The following is a 27,394-nucleotide window of genomic DNA, read 5'->3' on the forward strand; positions in this document are numbered from 1 at the left end:
AGACTTTTTAAAAAATGTAATCGAAAAGTGAAACTCAACCTTGTCTGCAGCCAGAGGTTTCTCTTTTGTTCTGGTAGAGGGAACGATGTAAGAATACTGGACAACGGGGCGATCGTGGCTCAAGAGTTGGGCGTTCGTCTTGTAATTGGAAGGTTGTCGGTTCGAGCCCCGGCTTGGACAGTCTTAGTCGTTGTGTCCTTGGGCAAGAGACTTCACCCGTTGCCTACTGGTGGTGGTCAGAGGGCCCGGTGGCGCCAGTGTCCGGCAGCCTCGCCTCTGTCAGTGCGCCCCAGTGCAGCCACAGTGGCTACAATGTAGCTGCCATCACCAGTGTGTGATTGTGTAAAGTGTAAAGCGTTTTGGGGTCCTTAGGACCTTTGTAAAGCACTCTGTCAGTGCGCCCCAGGGCAGCTGTGGCTACAATGTAGCTTGCTATCGCCAGTGTGTGAATGTGTGTGTGAATGGGTGGATGACTGAATGTAGTGTAAAGCGCTTTGGGGTCCTATGGACTAGAAAAGCGCTATACAAATGCAGGCCATTTACCATTTACAACAGTTACTCTGTAATAAACCAATGGTAGAACCAGTTATCAATAACTCTACATCATAGATTACATAAATTCTGTTAGAACGGGGAAAAATAGGTCTGCAAAAGCAGAAACCAGTTCCAACTGTAGTTGGTACAGTGCGGCTAATCCACATAGTCTCTGAGGTAAAACCCTCACGGTCTGACTACAGCTCCAAGTATGTCACTAGCTAATTAGCTGTTCCAACACAGCAAAAATCCCCAAGACAGAGCTGGTAACCAAAATTAGCATTACAGGAAAACATCCCTGAGCCAAAGCGACGTTACGAGTATGACTGAGAAATGACGCTTTGTTACACAGTAACTGTGGAAGAAAGAAGCGCATTGATAAGACCCAACGAGGATGATTTACTGTATCGCTCGTTGTTGCTTATTATTCTTTCAGCAGTTTCAGTTAGCAGAAAGTATATGCAGCTTCTTTTGAAGAAGTTAAATATTTGCAGCAGTGATTGAAGTGTTTTCCTGAGGTCCGTACGGCAGCCAGCAGTCAGTTTAGAGAGCTGACAGGACAAATATCAACAAGCACGGAGGGAAAAAGTGACTCCTCCTCAGTGACTCCCAGAGGATGTCAAGTGAGACCCTGTGTGTGTGTGAATGTGTGAACCTGTGTGTAGCTGTTGCCGCATACATGTGGAGTGTGCGAGCATCTGTATGTGCGTGCGCAGCATGTGCGTGCATGCTGTTTATTAATGCGCACAAGTGTCTGCCAAACATCTGGCTTCACCTCAGCGTTTGAACATTTACACAGCACACACAGGTCAAGACAACAACTGCCAAATAAGTCATTTGGAGGGAGTTTATGAAAGTATCAGCATATGTTCCTGAGAGATAATCATTATTTATCCTTCACGTGGTTCCTTCCCCCATCTTTGCCCAAAATCAATTATGGATGACCCCATTTGGATCCACTCTTCCAAACACATTTTACAGCCGAGCTTGTTCAAGTCTCCTAATATTTACATTGTAATGCAAGGTGATCTGACGTTTATGTCCAAACCCACTCAGTCTTTTTCAGACAAACGATTGCCTCGGCAGCGAGCGACCCAAAGCGTACAAAAGGCTTTTCGTCTTGCTGCTGTCATGGCACGGATCCCACTCATTCTGTCGTTTCATTCTAATTACGCAGCTCTACATTTTTTAAATTGCGCCATAAAATGTGTTTCATGTAAAAAGTAAGGGCGCAGAACCCAATTAGCGCTGAAGCAATGAGAAAGCATGCTGTTCCGACTCAATAGAGTCAATTTTAACTGGACGTGGAGGTGTGTGTGTGCGTAGGCAGGAGTGAAATGAGCCACATGGGACTTGTCTCCACCTGAATTGATAGAACCACAGCGCCGGTGCCCAGGCCACATATTCACGGGGCATTAGGAACTGGTATTTAATTGCGAGCAGATTTAGTGAATTGATTTTGATTTAAATTAACATCCAAATGTGTCACTTAGAGATGAGCAAAAAAGGAGCTTTTGAAAGCTTTTGAAGAGTTTGATCAGTGTTCTACCATTATTAGGGTTTGAATTAATAACTGTTGTACTACTAAAGCCACTGTAGTTGAGAATACTTCTAAAGCATTTTGTTACAGGAGACTGTGATTACATACATTTTGGGTACAGACCAAGTCCAAGCTATAGATAGATATTAAAACTGGGCTAATAAGCTAACATACACATACTTTACTATGGCCATGTCATCAGTGCAGTAAATATGTTCAGTATATGAGGACGATTTTTCATTTGGAATTGCACTGTGCCAGATTGTTTTAGCTTTGGCCGGAGCCAAATTTGCAGATTAGCTTAGTTAGCGCTTCTTTAGCAATTCTCTTCTGAGTTCACCAGGCTGTTGTTCTAATTTCTGGGCCCATGTATGCAGATGATGCGAGCACAAAGGGCTTCAATTAACAGTTCAACGCAGACTGTAAAACAAAGACAGTTAGCGAAACTGTTCAAATGGTTCATAAAGCTAATGGACTGCTAATTTAGCAAACCGGGCTTTTTCCTTTTTGGCTGATGGGCCAGCTTGAAGGGCCGCTGAGAACTGACAGCAGCCCATTCGTTCATTGTCGTTACTTACACTGGATTACCCAATCAAACCTCTAAAAGTGACTAGTCTCCTTCCCGACCAATCACAGCAGATGGCCCCGCCCCTCCCTGAGCCTGGTTCTGCTGGAGGTTTCTTCCTGTTAAAAGGGAGTTTTTCCTTCCCACTGTCGCCAAAGTGCTTGCTCATAGGGGGTCATATGATTGTTGGGTTTTTCTCTATGTATTATTGTAGGGTTGACCTTACAATATAAAGCACCTTGAGGTGACTGTTGTTGTGATTTGGTGCTGTGTAAATAAAACTGAATTGAATTGAATCCCCTACCTTCACTGTGCTCTTACGCATCTTGTAGAAAAAGTTTAGAGAAAACAATAAAAAGAAACTAAGAATAAATGCAGCACAATGTGCCAAATTAACTGACATGTTTGGTGTCAGTGCTGCTGCACTACCTGCGGTATCAGCAGTTAGAAGTAACAAAGTACTACAAATACTTTGCTACTGTACTATAGTTAATTTTCAGGTATCTGTACTTTACTTTGAGTATTTATTTTTCGGACAACTTTTACTCACATTTTAAGGCAAATATCTGCGCTTTCTACTCGTTAGCATTTATACTCAGGGGTTAAAGTGGGCGGGGCAAGTACAGCAGTCAGCATCTAGCTAGGGCTACAGAAGAAGAATGAGCATAAAGCGAGTGATGCTTTTCCACCATGTAACATTTCAACAGCATTTTTTATCAGCTCAACAAACATCAGCAAACACATAAACAGTTTGTTTGTGTGTTGCTAGCTAAGCTAAAATACGGCCAGTAATGTGGTGAAGGTACAGTAAAGCAAAGTACTGGACTGGACTGATGCACAGGTCAGTCTTTGGTTGCACCTTGTAGCATAGAAAATTTATATTTAAGCTAATGATGCTTAGATTCATTCACTGAATTCAATCATTATACCAGCTGTATACTGTTTAGTATAAAGACAGTGTACAGTATACTGTCAGTGTAGGAAACTGAACTCAGCCAAGATAGCTGTGAAACATCTGCTGACATCTTGTTGAATCTTGTTGTATAAATCCACAACGAGCAGCAGGTCAGCTGATCGCAGCGTGTCCACTAAAAAAATCTGCTTCAGGTCACAACAGAAATTATTGTGACTTGTCTGTCTTCTCCCCACACTGAGCCACTGCAGACCTGTCTGTTCCCCCACTTGCTAAATCTCACTGTAACCCCTGACTGTACTCTTTTTTTCTTTTCAGGTTTGGAGGCAAAGTTATCCTCTACAACAAAATAAAATTCCCCGCTTCAAGCTCGGGTCCTCTACCAGAGGCCTGGGAGCTTGAGTGTCCTGCAGTATCTTAACTGCTCCTAGGACTGCGCTCTTCTGTTGTTCCTGGGATCTGCTGCAGTCACTTACAATATATATGTTTTTTGAATTCTGTTTTACTGCTAATTCCAGTTAGATTAGATTTCTAATGGTATTTCTGCATTATATTAATATAGCAGAAGCTCCAGTTACTTGTGCATAAAAATGGATGACAGAATTGTCCGTCAAGGAGCTAGTACTTTTTACTTTCTTACTTTGAGTAGATTTCAGAGCCGGTACTTTTTCCCTGTTACTTGAGTAAAAATCAGTACCTCAGCTTTTACTGGAGTATTTTTTTAACACAAGTATCTGTACTTCTACCTGTACTTTTGACAACTCAGCCAGAAACAACTAGCAGCCAGGCCTCAGGAGGCAGCTGCTGCTAACACCAGCTGTGGAGAAGTGAGGGCGAGACGGAGGAAGGTGAAAATAACGTGGTTAGAAAATAGATGGAGGAACATCATTTAGGAGGGAGAGATTTAAGTATGTATACTGTGGTAGTAATGTATACTGAATTGCTACTCTGACCATGAGCCACTGCTAATAGCTAAAGTATATTTTTGAATTGCCTGGATAAGGTAGAGCAGTTTTTTCTGGGCCACATTCACCAGCATTTGAGGGACAGCTTGGACAACCTTAACCTAAGCGTGGTTCACTAGAGTCATATTTTATATTCACAGTTATTTGAATAGTTGTAGCTGTAAGGTTTAAAAACCAAAGCTGCTTTAAGTGTGTCTATGGCTCAGACACACACAGCGCTGTGTCTGTATTTAGGCTGTTTGGGTAGTTTTGATCAGTCGTATTATTCTTAGACTGGTTCCTATCAGCAGCAGCAGCATGTGACCATCTTATTAAACAAATGCAGCACTGCTTCAAACTATGCAAAAGTAAAAACAAGACCTTAAGAAGTAATCGGTTTGCTAACGTTTTCTTGTGCAGTCTTGCTAATGAACACACTATTGAAAATCCATAATTTTTCCATTCAGCAGGGCTTCGTACTTCATAATTACATACAGATCTAACAGGAAGTCTATGACCTGCTTTTGACACGCCCCCTATACATTTCCATGTTAGTTTTTCCGATGCAAACATACATATACACATATTAGCTCAGTTTTAAGGTCAGGACATCAGTCAGGATCTGTATTGAGGCCATTCTGTACTCATTAAAAGCAAAACCTGATCTTTACTGTAAGAAATGTTAAAAAGCAAACAAAAAGAAAACTTTGAAATTGGAGGGAAATGCTTTCAGAGTTTCAGACTGTCTTCTGAAAATTACTTATTTCTGCAGCCCCACCAGCTGCTCCACTGTATCGATTGCTGATTTCAACATGCTGCCTTGTATCACACTAGCATGCACAAACACACTCACACAAACATGCCCTCGCCGGCACCCAGATAAGTTGTAGTTTGCCATTCTCGGGCCGTGCCTTGTCAAGGACTGCTTTGGCTATTGATTTCCACTCTTCGATAACTAATGTGTCTCTTGACCTTGGCTACATATTAAGGGAAGTTTCTCCCATTTAGAGTGAAGAAGGGGAATGAAGCATCAGCAACTGATTTGGCACAAACGGCCTCACAGAAGCGATTAAAGATTTAGGTTTCAGTGAGGCATTTAGTCCCTTCCTTAGCTTTCGGGCGGAGTGCTCGGCGTAAGATGAACTGTTTTATCCGAAGCACGGTGCAGGAGATGACTGAACTTGCCTCTTTCTTCCTGTGCAGCAGTGGGGGCTTCACAGCTACCTGCTGCCAGATTTCAGTTTACAATTCTGTCATCTTCAAGCCAGCAAGCATAAACAGAAATTCCTTTTCTCTTGGCCTGGTAGCATACCGAAGTACCCGTCTCTAATTAAAAATTACAGATGAATTCAGCCCGAGTGCGAGCGCCGTGGCTGTTTATACGTGTGTGAGACAGGAGCAGGTCACCAGTGTTAATCATGTCCTTTCATTCTTTCTGTTTTTTTCCATCTTCATTTCGCACCTCACTTCTCTCCGCCACTCCATTCGCAGGTCAACGGCGCTATTGATTTACACCCCTCACCTAATCACTTAGGTAACATTTCCCTGGCGGCTGCTTTTTTCCTCCCATGATTCATAGCCAAGCAGTGAAATCTCCCAGTTGCCACTAATTAAGCGTAAGGTCAGCCTTTAATCATCACCTGCTTGTGCAACGTGAGCGACTGCCCTTGCCGATACAAAGCGCCGCCAGTCGAGGGAGGGGTTTATTTTTACTCGGGCTGCAATGAATGATCACAACTTGTGTCGTTTGTGTGGCTTGAAAGACACTCGCTTACTGTCGGGACCACGAGAGAAGAAGAAGAATTCCAAGAAAACCTACCCTTGGATGTTTTCACAGCTTGATAACTGAACCTGATGTGAGCAGATGCTCGACTCAATCTTCTTTCTGTTCTTAACCGTCTTCCACAAGTGCGCGCAAGACGCCCAAATGCAGACGCCCATGCACATGGCACCGGCTGCCCAGGACCAACTCATTCCAGCTGACGTTTATGTGCTATGCAGTGGGGCAAAAAAGTATTTAGTCAGCCACCGATTGTGCAAGTTCCCCCACTTAAAATGATGACAGAGGTCAGTAATTTGCACCAGAGGTACACTTCAACTGTGAGAGACAGAATGTGAAAAAAAATCCATGAATTCACATGGTAGGATTTGTAAAGAATTTATTCGTAAATTAGGGTGGAAAATAAGTATTTGGTCACCTCAAACAAGGAAAATCTCTGGCTCTCACAGACCTGTAACGTCTTCTGTAAGAAGCTTTTCTGTCCCCCACTCGTTACCTGTATGAATGGCACCTGTTTGAACTCATCATCTGTATAAAAGACACCTGTCCACAGCCTCAAACAGTCAGACTCCAAACTCCGCCTTGGCCAAGACCAAAGAGCTTTCGAAGGACACCAGGAAAAGTATTGTAGACCTGCACCAGACTGGGAAGAGTGAATCTACAATAGGCAAGCAGCTTGGTGTGAAAAAATCAACTGTGGGAGCAATCATCAGAAAATGGAAGACATACAAGACCACTGATAATCTCCCTCGATCTGGGGCTCCACGCAAAATCTCATCCCGTGGGGTCAAAATGATCATGAGAACGGTGAGCAAAGATCCCAGAACCACACGGGGGGACCTGGTGAATGACCTGCAGAGAGCTGGGACCAAAGTAACAAAGGTCACCATCAGTAACACACTACAACGGCAGGGAATCAAATCCCGCAGTGCCAGACGTGTTCCGCTGCTGAAGCCAGTGCATGTCCAGGCCCGTCTGAAGTTTGCCAGAGAGCACATGGATGATACAGCAGAGGATTGGGAGAATGTCATGTGGTCAGATGAAACCAAAGTAGAACTTTTTGGTATAAACTCAACTCGTCGTGTTTGGAGGAAGAAGAATACTGAGTTGGATCCCAAGAACACCATACCTACTGTGAAGCATGGGGGTGGAAACATCATGCTATGGGGCTGTTTTTCTGCCAAGGGGACAGGACGACTGATCCGTGTTAAGGACAGAATGAATGGGGCCATGTATCGTGAGATTTTGAGCCAAAACCTCCTTCCATCAGTGAGAACTTTGAAGATGAAACGAGGCTGGGTCTTCCAACATGACAATGATCCAAAACACACCGCCCGGGCAACAAAGGAGTGGCTCCGTAAGAAGCATTTGAAAGTCCTGGAGTGGCCTAGCCAGTCTCCAGACCTCAACCCCATAGAAAATCTGTGGCGGGAGTTGAAAGTCCGTGTTGCTCGGCGACAGCCCCAAAACATCACTGCTCTCGAGAAGATCTGCATGGAGGAATGGGCCAAAATAGCAGCTACTGTGTGTGCAAACCTGGTAAAGACCTATAGTAAACGTTTGACCTCTGTTATTGCCAACAAAGGTTATGTTACAAAGTATTGAGTTGTATTTTTGTTATTGACCAAATACTTATTTTCCACCCTGATTTACGAATAAATTCTTTACAAATCCTACCATGTGGATTCATGGATTTTTTTTTTCACATTCTGTCTCTCACAGTTGAAGTGTACCTCTGGTGCAAATTACTGACCTCTGTCATCATTTTAAGTGGGGGAACTTGCACAATCGGTGGCTGACTAAATACTTTTTTGCCCCACTGTAAGTGCCACCTTGCGCCTATGTGAGATGATTTAAGCGCTTTCGACACTAGCCAAGAACTCCCTCTCCCCCCCTATACTCGGTCTCACACCCACAGACTCACACATGGCACTCTGTAATGAGTGACTGTAGGCAGCAGTTTAACCTTTCACTGCATGCGTGCAAAGGGAGAGTGAAAAAACGGGCTTTTTTGGAAAATCCTCACTTACTCTTCCACCCTGCACGGGGAGGTCAAAGGTCAGAGCGGGCTGAAGAGCCCATTGTTGTTATTAGGGAGCATTGTCAATCTGCAGATAACCACGGGCTAGCCCGCGTGAGCGCACGCCATTTAATCCAAAGCAGAGCTCGTGGCAGCCGTGCACACAATCAATATCCCACACAACTGTGCATGTGTGACATCTATATAAACAGCCCGCTCTGCTGTTCAGCATCCAAGCAGTGTGAGATTTCCTTTCAGATGAATTCATGTGCCATTTGGGATGTTATACTGTGTCATTTATTATACACCACATTTGCAATCGCTGTTATTTACATCTTCGCATGCCTGGGAGTCTTTGCTTGATAAATCGGAGTTAAAATAGGAAAGCTAGGCATTTTGAGGAACATTCATTTTTCATTATTCTCAAAGCCTTTGCATTTGCAGCTTTAAAAATCGGCTGGCAAATCCACTCCCTCATTCAAACAAACACATAAAAAGAAAAGAAGGAAAAGAAGAACATTTGCTGAGAACCAAGCCTCGAGTTCATGGAGTTTTGGTCACAAATCTCAGTTTGCTTCACAACTCACTCCCAGGAGGTCGAACACGGTGCTTTATGGAGGAACACTGCAGGGAGGGACCATTTACAGTCACATATCACCGCTCGTCGGCCATCCTGGCCAATTCCTGTCACGCCAAAACAAAGGAATGAAAATCGTCCGCCACTGTCCCCGGTGATGTATTCCTGCGCAGAGGGTAATTGCAACAGGCAAAGGGAGAAGACTGGAGTGCAAGGAGGCAGCACGCAGCTGATGAAAGCAGCAGACAGGCGGTCAGAGGGAACAGGCGAGGAAGGTACATCCACTGGAGAGAGAGGTCTCGTGATGGATGGGGTGGAGGAATGCCAGACTTGCTCCGAGAGATTGAGAGCAATTCTCTCAGTGCCAAAGTGGCAGAAACAAATGGCTGAGATAGAGCTTGGGTCTCACTGTTATGAACTCCCAGACAGTGATGCCTTTCAGGTCAGCGAGGCCTCTCTGGGGGGTTTCAGGAGACCTGGCTGACTGGGAAAATGTGCAGTTTGCACCCTCGCTGAGTGCTGGTGGAAGCTCACGTCTGCCTGTCGAGACACATCAAAAAGTCTGGGCGAAGAAGAAGCCCAGACTCTGTCAGTGGTAAGTGCAGTGGATGTCTTCATAATCAAAAACATTTCTTGGCAGAGCTGTGGTCGGTTTTTCTTCTTTTTTGAAGCGAATCTATATTAAAACAGAGTTCATATTTATTTGTACTGTGATTACAGGAAGTTGAGCTCATTTTTTTTTTGTTGTGGAAAAGCGAAAAGCAAAGCTCTCCAAAGGAATTGAATTACTGTGCTTCATAGAAAATTGAGTGAGAGTGATTTTGTGGCCATTGCGATGGCACCCACGGGTGTGTGCTGGTTGGATAGGCCGTAGGCCAAAACACAATGCTAAATATCACACTTCATGTTTAGTCAGTAGCTCTGATAGTGAAAAGACGGTTGTCTGTGTTTTGGCCTGTTGTAGGACCTGCCGTCGTCCCTCAGGCACTGTTGCCACATCTGTTGTCACTGATGCCAGTGATTAATCCAGGCACAGCATTACAGACAGGAGCTGGGTGGAGGTGGGTTGCAAAGAGGCTTTCAGAAGCTCACATCCTGTAGCTGTTTGAATCCAGCAGACAGTGGAAAGGTCTATGACACTGGAGCAGCGACAGTATTTGTCAGCACTAACAAATGAAGCAAATGCTGCCAAACACTGCAGTTCCTCTTATGGACACTAGAGGCTGTCTCAAAACTTTGGTCTCTGTTGTCAACCTTTTCACGCATAGAGGTCACTACAGTGGACAGCTGTTAAAAGGCTTGTATTTGTGTCCGTGTTAATGGTATACTTGCATATAAAACCACTGGACACTGATGTGTCACTCCATACCTGCCACTGGTCAGCCAGAGTTGTCCACCTAAGTGTACATGTAAAAAACTCTGAAAAGTTTTTTTTTGTTTACAACTCAGCCACTTTGATACTGCTAAGGTATAAATGATCTGCCATGATTGAAAGGTGTTGCTATCTGCTATGTTTCCAGTTTTAACTGGACCCCACAAAGTGCTGCTGGTACTGCTGGGTACAGACCTTCTACAAAGGCCTGGCTTCACGTTTGGTGAGTGAAATCCTGCTTTTCTATCTGTTTCTTAGCACCAATTAGCATAAAATGATGCAGCTTGCTAATCAGGGTTGCTAACATTAGCTGATAACTTTCTTTCATCCCGATATGGTAACTTCAGACTCCTAAAAAACAACAACATGATGAAATGATAACGTTAATGATACAAAATGCAAAGTCAGTAAAACCAAAATGGTCCATCTTTTATGTACAGTCTCTTATGTGCAGAGTCAGTTGTAAATGCGACGTATATACCCGGGCTGGCAACCTGCGGCTCGGGGCGCATGCGGCTCTTTCATGCTTATACTGCAGCTCCGCGTAGCTTGGGGAAATAAATTCTGTATTTTATTAGTGTAGTTCTTTTTCAAAGTTGTAGTTCTAAATGTGAAGATTATTGTGATCTTGAAATAATAAAATAAAATTATATTTTATTATTTTTTTGACACTCAAAATAAGCGTCACACTTCGCATCAGAACTCTCGTCCAGAATCAAAAATGGAGGGATGCTGAGAACCTTCCAGGACCGGACAAACTCATGTTTGAAACATGGAATCGATCGTACGTGAGCAGCTATGTGAAAAACAAACGCTGCTCACGCCTCACAGGCGACAGTTTACAGTCTTGCGGGAAGATGAACGTGACTTTGTACAGCCCCGATGTGCAGACGCAGGTTCAGGAGCATTCTACTTTTTTTTTATCTTATAATTTACCTTTAATTCTTAGTTTAGTCTTTACTAAATTCTTAACTTATTCCTTAGATCTGTTAGACTTTTTTTGTTTCCTAATCTATCATGCAACTCTTTCTCTGTGAATCTTTCTAAATTTCTTTTTTTTTTTTTATTTGTAAATTTTGTAAATTCAGGTCAAGGTTTTGTTACACGCTCTGAAAGCCCAAAGTTGTGAGCTGCCATTCTTATAAGTTTAAGGTTTGAAAGAGACCAAGAGTTCAAAATGTGTTCATTACATGGATTTCATAAGCAGCACACTGTAGTTGTTTATACAAAGCTTAAAGGTAAAAAACAATATATACAGCATTAGCTTCATTTTACATGTCGGTGTTTTTTTTCTGTGGCTCTCTGGGTGTTAAAGGTTGCCGACCCCTGGGGTATAAATACCACACATAATAGGTTCATACAAATAATAATTGCTAGTACAAATATTGGTACTGATATAATTTGCTTTGTAAATATTTCTGTATCATTTGGGTTTTTTCCCTTTAATTAGGTGCGATGTGCTTTTATCAGATGTTTCGTGCATGGCAACAACCACCTCAAATCTATGACGAAAGAAAATGAAAACACAAAGGCAGAAATTGCTCAGAAAGAAAGCAAGAGCGGCTATATCAATCACGCTAAAAAGGTGGTTGAGAAAATAATCTTTTGAGTCCTTTAACCACCATGTTTATAAAGATCTCTGGAGCTGGGACTTTCATCCTGCTTTTAGTTGATTTCCCCTTTGAAGCGCTGCAGCGTGTTAACCCCAGAGGACAAACCAATCCATTATCTCTCAAAAATGAGAAATCAGAAATGTGCTGCAACAATTTCCAGGTGATCATCTCTCCAGCATTTCCATATTGGAAACCTATTCTATCGGATTGATTTCCCTGGGAGACTTGTCAGTTCTCATTCATTTTTCAATTTGCAACTGCATCAGTGCGGGTCCACAGCCTTTGTTGAATCATAAAAAGACAGTTTTCTTGGCCACTGCCCCACATCCCAACTGCAAACCTATGATTCGGCTGCCAAATCAACCTCTTGATATATTGATATGATGCAGAATTGTGACAACTTTGCAATAGACAGCAAGCTGTCTGAAAATACAAAGACAAAGATGGAGGTCCTCAATTGTTATCTCAGACATAATTGTGGCCCAAGTTGATTTTTTCCTGTGGTGACTGCAGGTGCCTAAAGTCTGTCCCCATTTCTCCCCTTTCCTTCTCGCAGGCTCAGAACAGCCTTTGTCTTGATGTATTAATTACGTGGAACTTCTTCCTCCGTCCAGTCAGGGATGGATGTTTTTTGTTGTCTAGCACGGGGGGAACTGTTCCCTCCTCATCTCACCGCGGTGGCATATGTCACCACTTAAAGACCGGATTAGAACGTGTGGAGGTTTCTACCTACCTATTAAGATTTGACCGTCCTTGAAAGGAAAATAATCTGGCCTGTAATTAGAGTGAGAGTATAATTTGTATGAACTTCAATTACTTTTTTCCTCCTAATGATCTGCCGTGTATTCGCTAACCGTGGTAAGGTGACCTATTAACTAGGAATTTTCCTGCATTCCTCCAAATGCAAATAACCAGTTTAGTTAACGAGATGACTTTAGTCACACGTGCGTGTCAGTCTGATATATTTGACCCTTCATAGACGGCCTTAAAATGAAGTACTGAAGAGAGAAACTCTAAGATAAACATAATGAATGCAAGGCAAGAGCTAGGCTAACTGAGCTTTTCTTCTGCTCTTCCACGTAGTTGTTGGCTAGAATTTTCTTTCCACTGATTGGCTGCTCAGGATGGAAGAGCTGCCGCATGTTCCTGTATGGATGTCACCTAAGGCAGCGGTCCCCAACCTTTTTTACTCCATGGAGAAGTTTAATGTTCAACAACATTTTCACAAACCGGCCTTTATGTAAGGTAAATAAAACAAAATAAAATGATACGCCCGAGAGAAAAACTCTGGTATTTTGCAAATATAATAATAAACGTAAATTCACTGTGTAATTGTGTAACTTTATTAGCAGCGACCTCCTGAAACGCACCAACAACATTGACAGTAACATCCTCTTCTCTGCCCCTTAATGCTCTCTGGTCGCTATGGTAACACATAAATATTTATTTCAAAATAAGACACAACTACATCACGGGAAAGACCCGGGGAAACCGAGTTAGCGATAAAAGCCCTGAAAACCATCAATTTCACACCCAAGCCTCAACTCTCGCAGCCCGGGGGTTGGAGACCGCTATTTCAGACTACCCAACGCCTGAAATTTTAGGAATAACTTTCAGGTTATTCCTTCTGGTTTGTGAGTCCTGCTTTAGTTTCCTCGGCTGCCAATAATATGTATTGTATGGTTTAAAGGATGGGGAAACAAAGCTTGCTGTTACTTCATACCGCACTGAGTGTTTTGTAGTATTTTTCAACAAGCATGCTCAATCATCCAGGTAAGTAAATTCCAAAAAGTTGATTCTGTTCATCTGTTCATCACAGCATTGTAGCCCCCTCCTCCATTCAGAGATGGTCTTTCCCTGCATGTAAAGGCGTCCTTGACACCGCGCTCAAAGCAGCGTCCTCCCCATACAGGATGTGTACATCCCCATCACTGAAGGAGTGATCACTGGCCTGTAGGTGTGAATAGACTGCAGAGTCCTGGCCAAGTGGTGCAGCAGATTAGGTGTCAGATGATATTTAATGTGAAGATGGCCTGTCTCTTTCCCTGACATCCTCTCCTGGGTGCACTGCTGCAGCACACCGATACTCCGCCGCTCTCAATCCAGGTCTCATCAAATGGCACTCGAGTCAGAGAGAGAGGACGTATGGCGAGGAGGAAGAACAAAGATAGCAGGGAAAGGAAGGGAGGCTGAAGAGAGGAGAAGATGTGAGACGTGGCCGAGAAGTCATTAACAGAAAGTGAAAAGAGAGTGGAGGGAAAAATAAGTACAAAGTGGGAGATGTGAAGGGAAATGCACACTGAGATGACTAGGCTAGGGAAGGGCAAGAGATGGAAGGATAAAGAGAAGAGATGGGAAGAAACCCACCGTTTCTGTGAGCTAGCTGAATACGTGTGACAGCCTGGAAGATAAGAGAGCGGGAGGGGCCAAGGAAGGGGCTGTGAGGTACCCTGGGACGAACATGCGTACCTGCAGAGAGACAAGGAAGGAGAAGCCTCGTGGGCCTCACTCAGACGTGCTGTAAGAAAGCGTGACAGGATGCAGGCCCCCAGGTCGTGGAATCAATTTAAATGGTATCACTCCACTCCTCCACTTTCTCCATCTCCTCCTACTCCGCCTTCTTTTTCATCTTCCACCCTTCAGCCTCACAGCCTTTTTCCTCCTCTCTCTCTCTGCACTCGCTTTAATTCCACTCTAATTTGAGTTGGAGAGAATGCTCCATGGAAGCAAGCGCAGCTTTCCTTTCAATGGTGCATTTACTGCTCTTTATACATCGGAGCGCTATTTTTATGCATCAGTTGTACTAAACAGACAGCAGAGGTGGAAACATGCATTTGTAAACTGGGTTGCCGGTGCTTCTTCCTGTCGCATTTAAGGGGATTAAATGAAGAGAGGGAAAGAAAAAAGATTTTTCCTCAAGTTATTTATTGATCCCAAACTGAAGCGTCACTGAAGACACGATTGGATCAGCTCAGATTGGAGTTTTTCTTCTTTCACTTCATGTCCTGCTCTAATTTAAAAGACAGTGTTTTTATTTCCTTCCTCTCATTATTGCCAGTTTACTTCACTCGTGTCTTACTGTCCCTCTGTGTACACTCATGTCTTCATTTCACATGTGATGCTCTGCTGGCTTCCTGCTTTTGATGTGTGCCTGTTTTTGTTCTGGTGTAGCTTCATTTATTTATTATACATTTTAAGTTAGATTGCAGATGGCCCCGCCCCTCCCTGAGCCTGGTTCTGCTGGAGTTTTCTTCCTGTTAGAAGAGAGTTTTTCCTCCCCGCTGTCGCCAAAGCACATGATCACAGAGGGCCATATGATAGTTGGGCTTTTCTCTGTTTTCTGTGTACTATTGTAGGGTCTTTACCTTACAGCGGCAGCCCCAACCCCCTCTCCATGGACCGGTACCCCTCAGTTGTTTGGTACCGGGCTGCGAGAGTTGAGGCTTGGGTGTGAAATTTATAGTTTCAGGGTTTGTATCAGTTTTTATCGTTATCTTTTATCGTTTTTATCGTTAACTCGGTTTCCCTGGGTCTTTTCCCGTGTGTTATGCATAAATCGTATTTCTTTTGGTACTGGTTTTATTTTCTTGTATTTATCCACGACACCTAAAAGGCCAGTCTGTGAAAATATTCCGGTCCGTGGCACAGAAAGGTTGGGGACCGCTGCCTTACAGTATGAAGCACCTTGAGGCAACTGTTGGTGTGATTTGGTGCTATATAAATAAAACTGAACTAAACAGAATAAAATTTGAGTCACTTATATACAGACAGCACTGTTTTTAAAGTGCTATATAATAAACGATGATGATGATGATGTACAGACAGTTGTTTACACTGACAGTCATTTTGGTCAGTGTACATCAGTACTGTAATTTTGTAAATGATCGACTTAAACGTATCTCTCTGTGAGGACAGTAGCTCTAAGTATCGCTGGCTGGTGTGATATCAGTCAGATAAACTAGTCTAACACTAACCACCAATCATCAAGCAGCGCCTCCATCCTGGCCCTTGATAAAAGCCTAATGAACTGTGATGGCTGCAGTCACGTCTCCTGCTATCACTCCTCCACAGGACGGCTGCATTTCCAGTGTTTTGGGATTCATGTGTGGAAGAAATCTAACTGACACATGAACCATGATGACTGGACTCTAGCTGTGGACTGACTATCCGCAGTGTCCTTGTGCGTTAGTTTTGTGTACAGACACGCTGGAGAGATTAAATCTCTCAGCTGGCTTGAAGAGTATGGAGGAGGTGGCCAGGGAGGAGGGAGGGGGGGTCTCTGCTTAGACTGCTGCACCTGTAGCCCAAATCCAGATGGATGGATGTATACATATATACGACTGCCATGTGTTTCTCTGCTGTGAGCTCTTTTTTACATAATAAACAGCTGTCTTGTGCTAAGAGAGCAGATCTAACCTCGGGAAGCACCGGGGTGCATCTGTGATGTCACTCCTCCAGTGCAGTTTTGTTTCATCCTTTGCGTTGTTGCAAAATAACACCCGGAGCATGTCAGAAGTGGAGCGTTTAGTCTGCACACGGGCTTTTGTTTTGGAAATGCTCTCTTTGTCTTCTGTGTGCACTTTGATTTAGCTTCTGTCGAAAATAGACCAGACGCTGTCGTAAGCGATGGGGACCAGAGAGCCACTTCTTGAACACTTCTGAAACTTCTGTAAAAATGTGCTGTGTTTGTATCACGTTTCCTAAAACATGCACGTCATGGTGCAGCTGAGGTTAAACCTGTCAGGTTCCTGCCACGTGTGCCACGCTCAACCCGCTCTAGATATACTGCGCCGAGGAATAACACCTTTGGCGTTACAAGCGATCTGGCAGATGGTCAACTCTGATTGAATTCTCCCTCCATCACTTCCCTGCCTCCACAAGCTTCACTGCACGGCTCAAATCTTGGCCAGTACTGTCCTCTGAGTCCCACGTGGGTGAAAAGCAAAGGCTAACTCATCTACAAACAAGTCAATGCTCAGCTACTCCCTGCAGGTTTGGGCGCTGTCCTGAATTAAAGAAATAAAATCTCTAGACTCTCGACTGCCTTTATCCCCCCTCCCCTCTGACAAATCCCTACAACAGCATTCGGTGAGCGTTCCTCGGCACAGGCCGGACTGATTTAAAACAAATGAGAGGTGTTAATTCCTAAATAGGCTTAGAAAGGATTCATCTGTACCCAGACTCGGTCCTGTGTTTTCTGTCTGTGAGCGTTTGACATTTCTTCATGCTTACATAGATGTTTGCGTGCGCTCTTGCGGGTGCACGTCTGTGCTGGCATCAAGAGCCAGAGACCGCCAGTGGGGCATAGCCCTGTCTGTCCATCTGTCAAGCCTGGAGAGGTCCCACTCTGCGACCCCTGCGGCTGTCAGGGCACTTTGCCCTCCACAGTTTGCTGCTCTCCCTCCTTCCCTGCCTCTTTCTCCCCCCTCCCCTCTACTCCGCAACTCCCCCTCCCACTTCTCCTCCTCCTCCTCCTCACAGCTGCCTCCTCAGCTGTGTCTACTGGCCGCCGTCCCACTCCTCGGAGCATGTCCTGTTTATCTCGCAGAGCCTGAGCAGCAATCACACCCCACATGTTTAACGCACAAGATGCTCACAAACACTGTATGCATGCCGACACACTCGAGTGGGTATACGCTTAAAATGAAGCTCGCACAGCCTCGGCCTGTACCGTGTATCATGAAGGGATTGTCTGTCTTTCTCTTTGCGTGTGCGCTTAACCACGTGTGACGTCACTCTGTGAGAAACAACCCCGTTAATACCCGCCTCGCTGGTAAGCCTTTGTTAACTTTCACCAGTTATCTCTTGGACACATACTCTTCTCATTATGTTTAAAGACGACCTCATCGGGTTCCACTTCATCTGTCTGTCATGTGTAGATGCTGCTGCAAAGCTGGATGCTTGCATAATAAAATAATAGCTTCAACCAATGAGGTCGGAGCATGGGTAGGTAGACATTGTAGCATACAGCCTAGACCACGAGCATGCCCCACCCACATGCTGTTCAAACCTTCTGTTTGCAAGAGGCAGCCAATCGACAGAGCCGAGCCAAGGCCCAGGATGAGAGCAACAAGGATTATTTTGAATTGTGAATCACAAAATAGTCGCTCAATGTTGGACTGCAGGAGTGAAGAAAAGGCTCTGGAAATGAATACAGTAAGTCTTCTTTAAGGGTCACTCAAATATCTTTTGTACGGTGTTATATAATCCCAAACCTTGACAATCTATTGAAAATGTTCTGTTTGCATGCACCACTGCAACTGACCTATTTGTCACATCAAGTCGGTAACATAACAGTAACATAAAGGACACTTTCTGCAGAAGCAGTGATTCTCTCGACATTTCTGCATTTTCTACACTTCATTTAAGAACTATGGAAATATGGAAAAACACAAAAAGAAAATGTGTATAGAAGAAGTTTTGTTGTTCAGTTACTACCTAATTATGTGGAATTTTATCTACAAGTCATGACAAGTGTGGTGCTATTTTCTTGTATCACACAAATTCACACAGATATATATGAAGTTGAAACTGATTTGAAAACATTTCTCTATTTAAAGGTCCTCCTAAGGTTCCTCTTCTCTGTTATTTTCCCTCTTGTATGTGCTAGTGTGACAGGTTGAAGGACTAGTGCATATAAAACTGTTCAGTTAATACTAATTCATATCAGTTGATATAAGGATGAAAATAATGTAAATATGGTAAGAAAATGGTTAAGAGTTTATTATTTTTCATGTTATATTAATGGCTTTCATGTTACTTAAGAGAACTACAACCTATACATCTCTGATCGGCTAGTAAGCCTGTTCTGGGATCGATTAGTAGTGTCTCTATCCTCCACTAGGGGGCTTTTTGCGCTTTCGCAGGTTCAAAAACTTTTTAGGTAGTCAAACTAAAGTCTCAGGCTTCAGGCTGCTCTAAATGTTCTGTTTCAAGAGTTCTTTTCTAGTCTTGGCTCTTTATGATGTCAGTGAGGGTGGTCAGCTATCTCTGACACACAGCTTTGACTGTATTCACTAGAGGAGGATCGATCGCTTGTATTGGTATTGGATTGATGCTAGTACAGTAGGATCAATACTTTTCTATCCTCAGTATATAGCCCACTGAATTGTGTTAAATATTTTTTTGCGGTAAAAATAACTCAAACATGTTCTATGAAAAATGTCTGACCCTCTCTGTGTATATCTATTTATAGCCTACGGCACATTTAAACAACAGAAATTGAGCCAAAGCAGATTAGAGAGACGCACATTTAGATTCCAGAATCAAGCCAGAATCAAAATACTGAGAAGCTGAAAGGCGTTTATTATTGTTGAAAGTAAACATCACAGTGGTCGATCGATGATGATTGACCTCATAAGTCATGACACACTGATCTATTACAACAGCTGGCCTTATAGGTTAAAAATATCGGCATCAGTATTGGCAATACTGGCCTCGTATTTACTCGGTATAGTATCAATACCAGAATTTGCAGTAGCCACAGCAATCGTCCCACCTGCTGCTCAAATCATCTGTTTTTGAGGGGCAACCAATCAGAAGAAAGCTGTCTTACAGAGACTGTGAGGACTAAGGGGCCGTACCATCTTCCAGGATAAGACAAAGAAGGCTTATTTTGAACAGTGAATCATGCAAAGCTACTTTTGTAGAAACATAAATATACTTGCTGAAATGAGCACACACGATCCTGTTTAAAGCTCAAACTGCAGGCAGACATCTTTCTGTTTATTTTGGCTTTATAAACAATTTATGAGAAAGGTAATGCAGATATCAGATATTTTAGATTGTACTGACAGTAAGCGAGTGGCCGCATCCCTGAGAGCTGAAACTCTGCTTCAACTGCTGCTGAACTGACAAGATTTATTTTTCCAACCAAACACAATGTCGGTGAAAGGCGTCGACAGCGCGACAGGTGGGAAAGCTTTCGATGGGTAAATCAAAGCAAACAAACAGAAGTATGTTTTCCTTCTCACGCCGTGCTTCCTTATTAGTTTTGCAAAGCTCGAATAGATATTGTTAAAGTGCAATCGAGCGCGGTGTAATTGCTCTGCTTAGTAATGCAATGAGATGTTGCATCATTTGGAAAAACAGCATATTTAAGATATTGATTTCATCGGTTTCAATGAGGCACGCGCGTCCACTTGAGCATGTATAACTGTAATTATCATCGGCAAAGACGCACGCCGAAGGATCGAGGGAGAACGGCTCTGCAACAGAAGAGCGAGCAACCACAATAAAGCATATTTAATAAAGGTAGCCCGCTTCAGTTTTGCTCTTCTGTATTTAGAAAGCGGGTCTGCAGCCCGAGTACGGCGAGCTCAGGCTCGGGCCAGAGGGAGTCTCGCTGAATTCGTCTCCAAGGTAAATAAACACCCAGTGGTTAGAAGCAGGAGGGGTAATATATGGCCTAAAGTGCCTCGCGCATTCTTATCATTACAACAACACTGTTTCCCATGGTTAGAAATCTGTGTGTTGTTCTGCCCCAAGGAAATTTATTTCAGGGTGGAGATGCAAAGGAACAGAGTGAGGGAAGTACCCCAGCCAAATTTAACATGTCATAAATTACACACATATTTCTCGCTCAGCTTGCTTTGATTAGCAGCCATGGCAAGTATATTACATTTTCCAGTAGTGGCAAATTTGAAGAGCAGTCAGGGCACTGACATGAACTCACTCGCAGAGTGTTAGGAAAGCACTCGGTCGGGCTCGGCTTCCCTTTGTGACGAATGGATGATGACAGGAAATTAGAATGTATGAAAACAAATCTAAATCCACAAGTTTAATCTCAGTAAATACATCAGAAACTAAGCGCGCTCTGTGTGTTCGAGATGCATTCCCTTAATTAAGAAATTTTATTGAGTCCCGCGTGTGCGGCAGCCAAAAAAGCAGGAGCTGCTGTGTTTTTCGGGAACGATAGCCGGCTTTGAAATGCTACACTGACATCGTTGAGATTCGCCAATCACACTGACTACTTTCTGGCTCCGTTTCCCCCTCGACCGCAGCGTGATCACCAACGTGAGCCGGAAAATGCAGCTGGATTTGGCAGATGAAAAACTTTGAAATTGAGTTTGACAGCGTTGGAATAGCGGCAAGTGATACTTAATACCACAGAGAGGAAGGAGAGGACAGAAGACGAGGTGAGTGATGCGGCGGATCCGGATTGTTTGTGCCTCCATGCTGGGAAGCAGCGTCTGCCAAATACAACTGAATGCAAGGCTAAATTCATTGTGTACAAGGGTGGGTGGATTACATTGCAGGGGGCCCCACTAAATACAGGCCTCAGATAACTGAGGGAACTGAAAACAGAATCTCTCTTCAAACAGGCCTAATTGAAAAGTCTCAGCGGTAAATACGGACCCTTGATCACATCATGTTTTTCTACTTTTTCTGGGACGACTGCTGCGGGTACAGTAACGTCCATCAAAAATGAATGAAATCTGAAGTTTTTCATGTGCTTGACAGTAGCTGTGCCAGTGGGTTAGTCTGCTAGCAGCGTGACTCAAAGTAAAATTAGTTTCTTGGACAATCAGTGGAAATATCTGAGACATTTAGGTGGAAATTTGTTTTCTTTTTTTCCACAGAGGATCAATCCCAAATAACTTGCTGGTGATCTTGAAGCTGTAAATATTAATCATAGTGAAGTGGGGATTCTGACTCACTCCCACAGTGTCTTTTGTCCTGTCTCCTTGCCTGATGCCCGTCCCTCTGCAAGCCTGCTTCTGCTGAAGGGTTTTTCCTGTTAAAAGGGAGTTTTTCCTTCCCACTGTCGCCATTTGCCTGCTCATAAACACAGTACGCAGACGTTAGATGAAAAGCCCTGTAAATGCCACCTCTGTGATGTATGTAACGTTAAAGCTTTCAGTGCATTGATGCTTTGGTTTGATGAATCCCTTTCCCAAAGTGAAGCTTGTTGGCACTAACCTCGGCTGCAGCAGCCACTGAGAAGATGTGAATCAGATCATGTGACATTCAAACAGGTCAATGACTTTGTTCAGACTCTTGTCAGGAGGTTCTGCACTACTTGGCTTCCGAACTAACTTAATATGACAGCAAAACGCTATATTTTTTTATTTGTTCATTTTTGGTATTTTACTTTTTTCCACTGGTGTAGCTCTGCTGGAATGTCTTCTGTTTATTCTCTTGTTGTTTAGCAAACAAAGATTGCTGTCGTTTGGTGTGACTGGATGCGGTTGTTCTGTGTGGTTGCTGCTGATTAGTTTGTTCTGTGTTTTGCTTTGAATTCACGTTTCATCTTTTGTAATGTTTCCAGCTGCGTCTTCAGTGATTTCGCTTCCATTTCCTGTGCCACGTCCAAAGATGTGGCCTCAGTGGGTTTTGCTGCAAAAGATGATCGAATTTGTTAAAAAGCAGTAAACTGAAATGTTGAATTTTTTTAAATAAGGTATTTCATTCAGTGTATATAGAGCCTATTTTAAAGATAATACAAGTCATCTGGACTTGTCTAAATCCAAGTCTGGGAACTACACAGCATACAGTAGACGTCCTGGTGTTACTTTGGTAAACTTTAGGGGTGGGGAAAAAATCGATACTGTGTAGTATCGTGATATTTTGTTTGCTAATAATGTATCGATACAGGGACGGCAGAAATCGATATTTTGTTACAAAAAAATGTTTTTGTGCTCTGACTTCAGAGCATGTTGATCCTTTTTCTGAGCAAGAATCCTGACATTCCTTCACTGTCCAAATGTGTTTAACTGTTTTTGGCAGCAATAAACATGACAGTTTACTTATTTTAATTTAAGACATGTTTTATTTTAATTAAGTTTAAAACTTTTTTATTTAATGTAAAATTATATTTTGTTTTAATTTACTTTCAAGTTCTTCAGTTGCTGAAGGGGCTGCATAGTTTTCATATTGCATAGTTCAGAATAGCTGTAATTGTACCAGATGGTTGCATTCAGTTAAGCTGGACTAGACTGTAATACAAACCATTCAGTTTGTCAACAATAAAACTGAAATGAGAGAAAGACTGAGTGCGAGACTTTGATATTAGATAAAATGAATATTGATAACGTTTACCTTTATGGACAGAATCTGAATATCGCAAAATATTTTAAAAATTGCAATAATATCGTATCGTGGGATGTATGGTGATTCCCACCTCTAGTAAACTGCATCGTGTTTATAGCCATGTCTGCACGCTGCTCCCTTTGTAACTCAGATTGGATGTAGTTCTGTTAAGCTGCATCCAGAGACATTTTGGTCTATGCTCCTTGGTATTGCCCTTTAAAATCTTCATTTTCGACACTATTTTGCGCTTGTGGCTTTTGCATTTATGTCCTCAGGTAAACCCGGCACAAGCTGGAGAGATTACATCACTCATCTCACCTGGGAATGCTGCAGCATTCCCTCAAATGAGCAGAACGAGGTGGCTGTGGAGGTCTGGGCTTCCTTGCTCCAGGCCCGTGACCCAGTCCTAGGTGAGCAGCATTAAAATGAGATTTACTTCTTATATAAAAGTATATTTACAGATGACTGTCCACGCAGTCGGACATCGGACACAAAGAGATCTCTCTAATGTAGACGGCAAATTTACATTTATGTCCATCACAGTTATTAAATTTGACTGAACTAGAGTCTGAGTTTTAACATAAACTGCTGCTGTGTCATGTGTGGTGTTCCTAATTAAACACTAAACATCAAATGTTATGTAATCATAGGGCTGTTCGATATAACGATATATATCAGATGATGATATAAAAACATCTATCGTTTCATTTTACGCTATCGTTTGTTTCGTGGTGTCGTAAAATAAACTGTTTACGGTAATATTTTTTCATCGTTTTGTGTCACTGTAGTGGCTATATTCATTTCTTAAAGTTCTCTCTTTCTCTTATATTTAATATAACCACACAACGAACGGACAAGCGCCTGTCTTTATGCGTTGTCGTTAGCAACAACGATGGTAAAACCATCGGGTGTCCGCTTGTTTATTTTCCACACAAGCCTTTCACAATAAAGCTCAAGATCCTGTTGAGACTTTTCAAAATAAACTGAATCATGTGAAAAAGTATGCAGAGTGTTTACGGATGAGAAGTAAAAAAGAGCCGCCAGGTGCTAAAAAATAAACCTTAGACTCAAACGTTAGAGCAGGCTTTTCCCCGCAGCACGCCGTGTAATAAATACTCACAAAGGAAACGGCGCCGTTACAACTTATGTCTAAAAATGTATCGTTTCATGCATCGTTAAAACACTCGACTCCGGGTACACGACGCGCAGCTGGAAATACTTCACGCAAGTCGAGCTGCTCGAGATTCACAGACTTTACAGAAAATGTTAAAATTTTGTGATTTATATCGTTATCGGGACGATAGATGTCTTTATCGGGATATGAGATTTTGGTCATATTCACAGCCCTATGTAATGAGCTATAAATGAGCATATACATATACTAGCACCCTGAACATGAACAGCAAAGATTGTTGACCTGTTTTGTAGATAAATAAACATTTCTGCCCCGAGCATCCGTTTCTCTCACACACGGCGTCATGTATGTATAATTAGTATGCACAGATCCAATGAGTTTGAATTAATAAATAGATGCATGTGACATTTAACACAAAATCAGCTGGAACAGATGCCATGTTGAACCTTTCAGCCTAAAAGTGAAGACATTTCTTGTCACTTCCATCACACCACAGAGCCACACAGACGCACGTCTTTTTGTAATTTCTGCTCTTTTGTATTTCTGCCCACTTGAGTGTTACTAATAAAAAGAAAATGAGCAGCAAGTCAAAAGCGCTTTGAAGTTTGCCAGCAGTAATTGAGATGATTGATAGTTGTGTTTTCTAAATAGCTGGATATTGCATCTAGAGCACAGAAAGACAATGTGGAAACAGCATCAAGGACACAACGCGGTTTTCTGCTCAGCTTGAACGCCGCCACATGCACATATGCATATGCTTGTAAACTCATCGGTATCCACGCGCTCTATACAGGGGCTGACAAGCGCGCGCATAAACACAAGCAAATAAACCGGAAAGAATGCTAGAAGCCACAAAGTGCATAGATAACGAAATCAGTAAATAATAGAATACATTTGTTCCTGGTGAAATGGCTTCTTTGGAGGATGAGGCTCGCTGTGGTTTCCATTTGAAGGATGCAAGAAAGGGAGAGAAAGTCAGAGGAGAGAGAATAAGCACAGCTCATCAGCCCGCTCGAGATAGTAGCTTGGAGGAGTGAGATAAAGTTCTTTTGGCACAGTAAAATCATGCATCCATCACAATGCTTATCGGTCACTTGGGAAAGGTGCCTATAATAAATCGTCAGCTGCAGCGTCAATAGCTCAAAGCCAGGCAATGGGAGGCAATGGAGCAGTGCTCTGTGCTTGTTTGAACAGTGTGACTTATTTGGAGGGCAATCAAACAGAATGGAGATATTTATAATGTGAGCTCACTTCATATCTAGCCGGAGGGAGATATGAAGGAGCGGTGATGGCTTCCAGATTTTTAAGGAGAGCTCAGGGGGAAAGGTGAAGAAGATTGCTGATAGAAAGCTGACTGCCTCTTCATCTTGTCTCTTCAGCCCACTGACACTGCGCGGTGGTCAAAGGTTCAGCTACCTCGGGGACTGTCCACACACTGTAATAAATAAGGAGCCTGTTGGGCTACAGCAAGAGCTGATCGTGTAAGCTTAAAGGGGCAGCTCACCTACATTGCTTCAGCAGTGACGTATAACCACGAGGAAACTTCAGTTTTATTTTCAGCTTCTGTCTGTTTTGTGATATTCTTCTAAACACAGCCAGAGAGATGGACAGGTCTCCTCTGAATGTTTAATAAGGTGAATATTAGGTTTGGGGTTAGCGGTTTAGCTACATACCAATTACATTAGATTATCTTTCTAATGAAGTCTACACAGTTTTACTGCCGTTCTTCTGTTAAATTCTTTTCCATTTGGGTCCAGACAGCAAAGACGAAATGACGTGGACACTGACCAAACACTAACCCCACCCTAACTCCATGTGGGTTGGGGGTGGGGATGTCTTATGTCGCAGCTGAACTGCAGGAGCAGCAGCGCAGAGGTACACTGGAATATTTGGTACCATCTAACAACATCTGTTCTGTATGTTCTCTTTCCAAAAGCAGGAATCTCTTACAGCCAGACAAAACCTTGAGTGAATTATTACAACATAGTGATGTTTGATCTGGTACCTGATCGTCTTGGTTAAAATCACAAATGACTGATTCTGTTTTTTTAACCTGCTTGATCTGAGTGTTGCCTCTGACACGAACGTTCTTCTTGACAGACTAACTGGAATCACTGCTACACCTTTACGCTGCTTCAAACCTATCTTTAGCTGCATTCATTTCAAAAACTGTAAGTCTAGTTAGTACCACAGTCCCCCAGAGAGCTGCCTTCTTCTGTCATATCTTCTATAAATGTTATGCTGATGACAGCAAGCTCTATTTGTCCACCTGTCACCAAACCTAGCAGCACTCTGCCCCGTCTTTGTTCTACTGTAACCTTTGCAAATTAAACAGTGATAAAACCTCACTGGCATCATCCAGCTTGTCTAAATGTAACAACCAACAGCTGCCATCATTGTTCACACCGTGTTTACATCCCGCATTGATTACTGGTGATGTGCGATACCACTGTTTTTATTTCAAATCTGATGCCAAGTAAAGTTTAAGCTGGTATCAACAATACTGATCTGATACAGAACAAAAATGTGATGTGTTTGGAAACGTTTTTTAAAAAGTGATGTGGACGGCGGATCAGCTGGAGGCTCATGCAGCTATCTATTATTTCATTACTTATTTCAGAGCCATATTTATTCATGTAAAAGAATTTCCGTAGTTTTAAGAATGAGGGAAATTCCCTTTGTTTAAAGATCAACACAAAAACCTGAACCTAGATGTCAGTCACTTCCCATGATTTGGTCACAGTGCTACATGTCACCAACACCTGTGTACCTGGACACTGCCCGGACTCTGTGAGCGATGCCTGTCTGGCCCTGTCAGCATCCTGTCCCTCCCCTCATCAGAAACTCATCATCGTTTTTACCTTTGTGTTTGTGGCCTCGCTGCACGTGTCACAAACCACGTCTTGGCTGTTTGTGGAGGTGAAATAGCTTCACAGATGACTGCATGGCGCATCTTTACTTACATATTTGGGACATCGCTGTGAGACGTGAAGAAGAAACAGTTCCTGCTGATCATTTAGACCATCCCAATAATACAGTTACCTTCCACTTTGCTCCTGTTTATGATAAACTACAAATTGATTAAACTATCGATGTTAATATGAGAATCGATTGTTGAACAGGAATACCCTCCGGTCGTTGTCTTCTCTCCGCCTCACTGTCCCTTTCTCCTGTTTTCCTACTTTGAGCTCTGGAGCCTTCAGCGGCGTTCCTTCATACCAAATATTCCCAACACGGACTCAAAACCTGTCTCAAAATGCACAGTTTAAACGGGCTCATTCACTTTGTTTGTACTTAGTAATCATTTACTTAGAAGTAATTTTAAATACTGTAAATGTGTTTGTCTTTGTTTGATAGCTTTCCAATGTGT

The sequence above is a fragment of the Maylandia zebra genome, linkage group LG15 (genome assembly GCF_041146795.1).
Source record: "Maylandia zebra isolate NMK-2024a linkage group LG15, Mzebra_GT3a, whole genome shotgun sequence".
In the NCBI taxonomy this organism is placed as follows: Eukaryota; Metazoa; Chordata; class Actinopteri; order Cichliformes; family Cichlidae; genus Maylandia; species Maylandia zebra.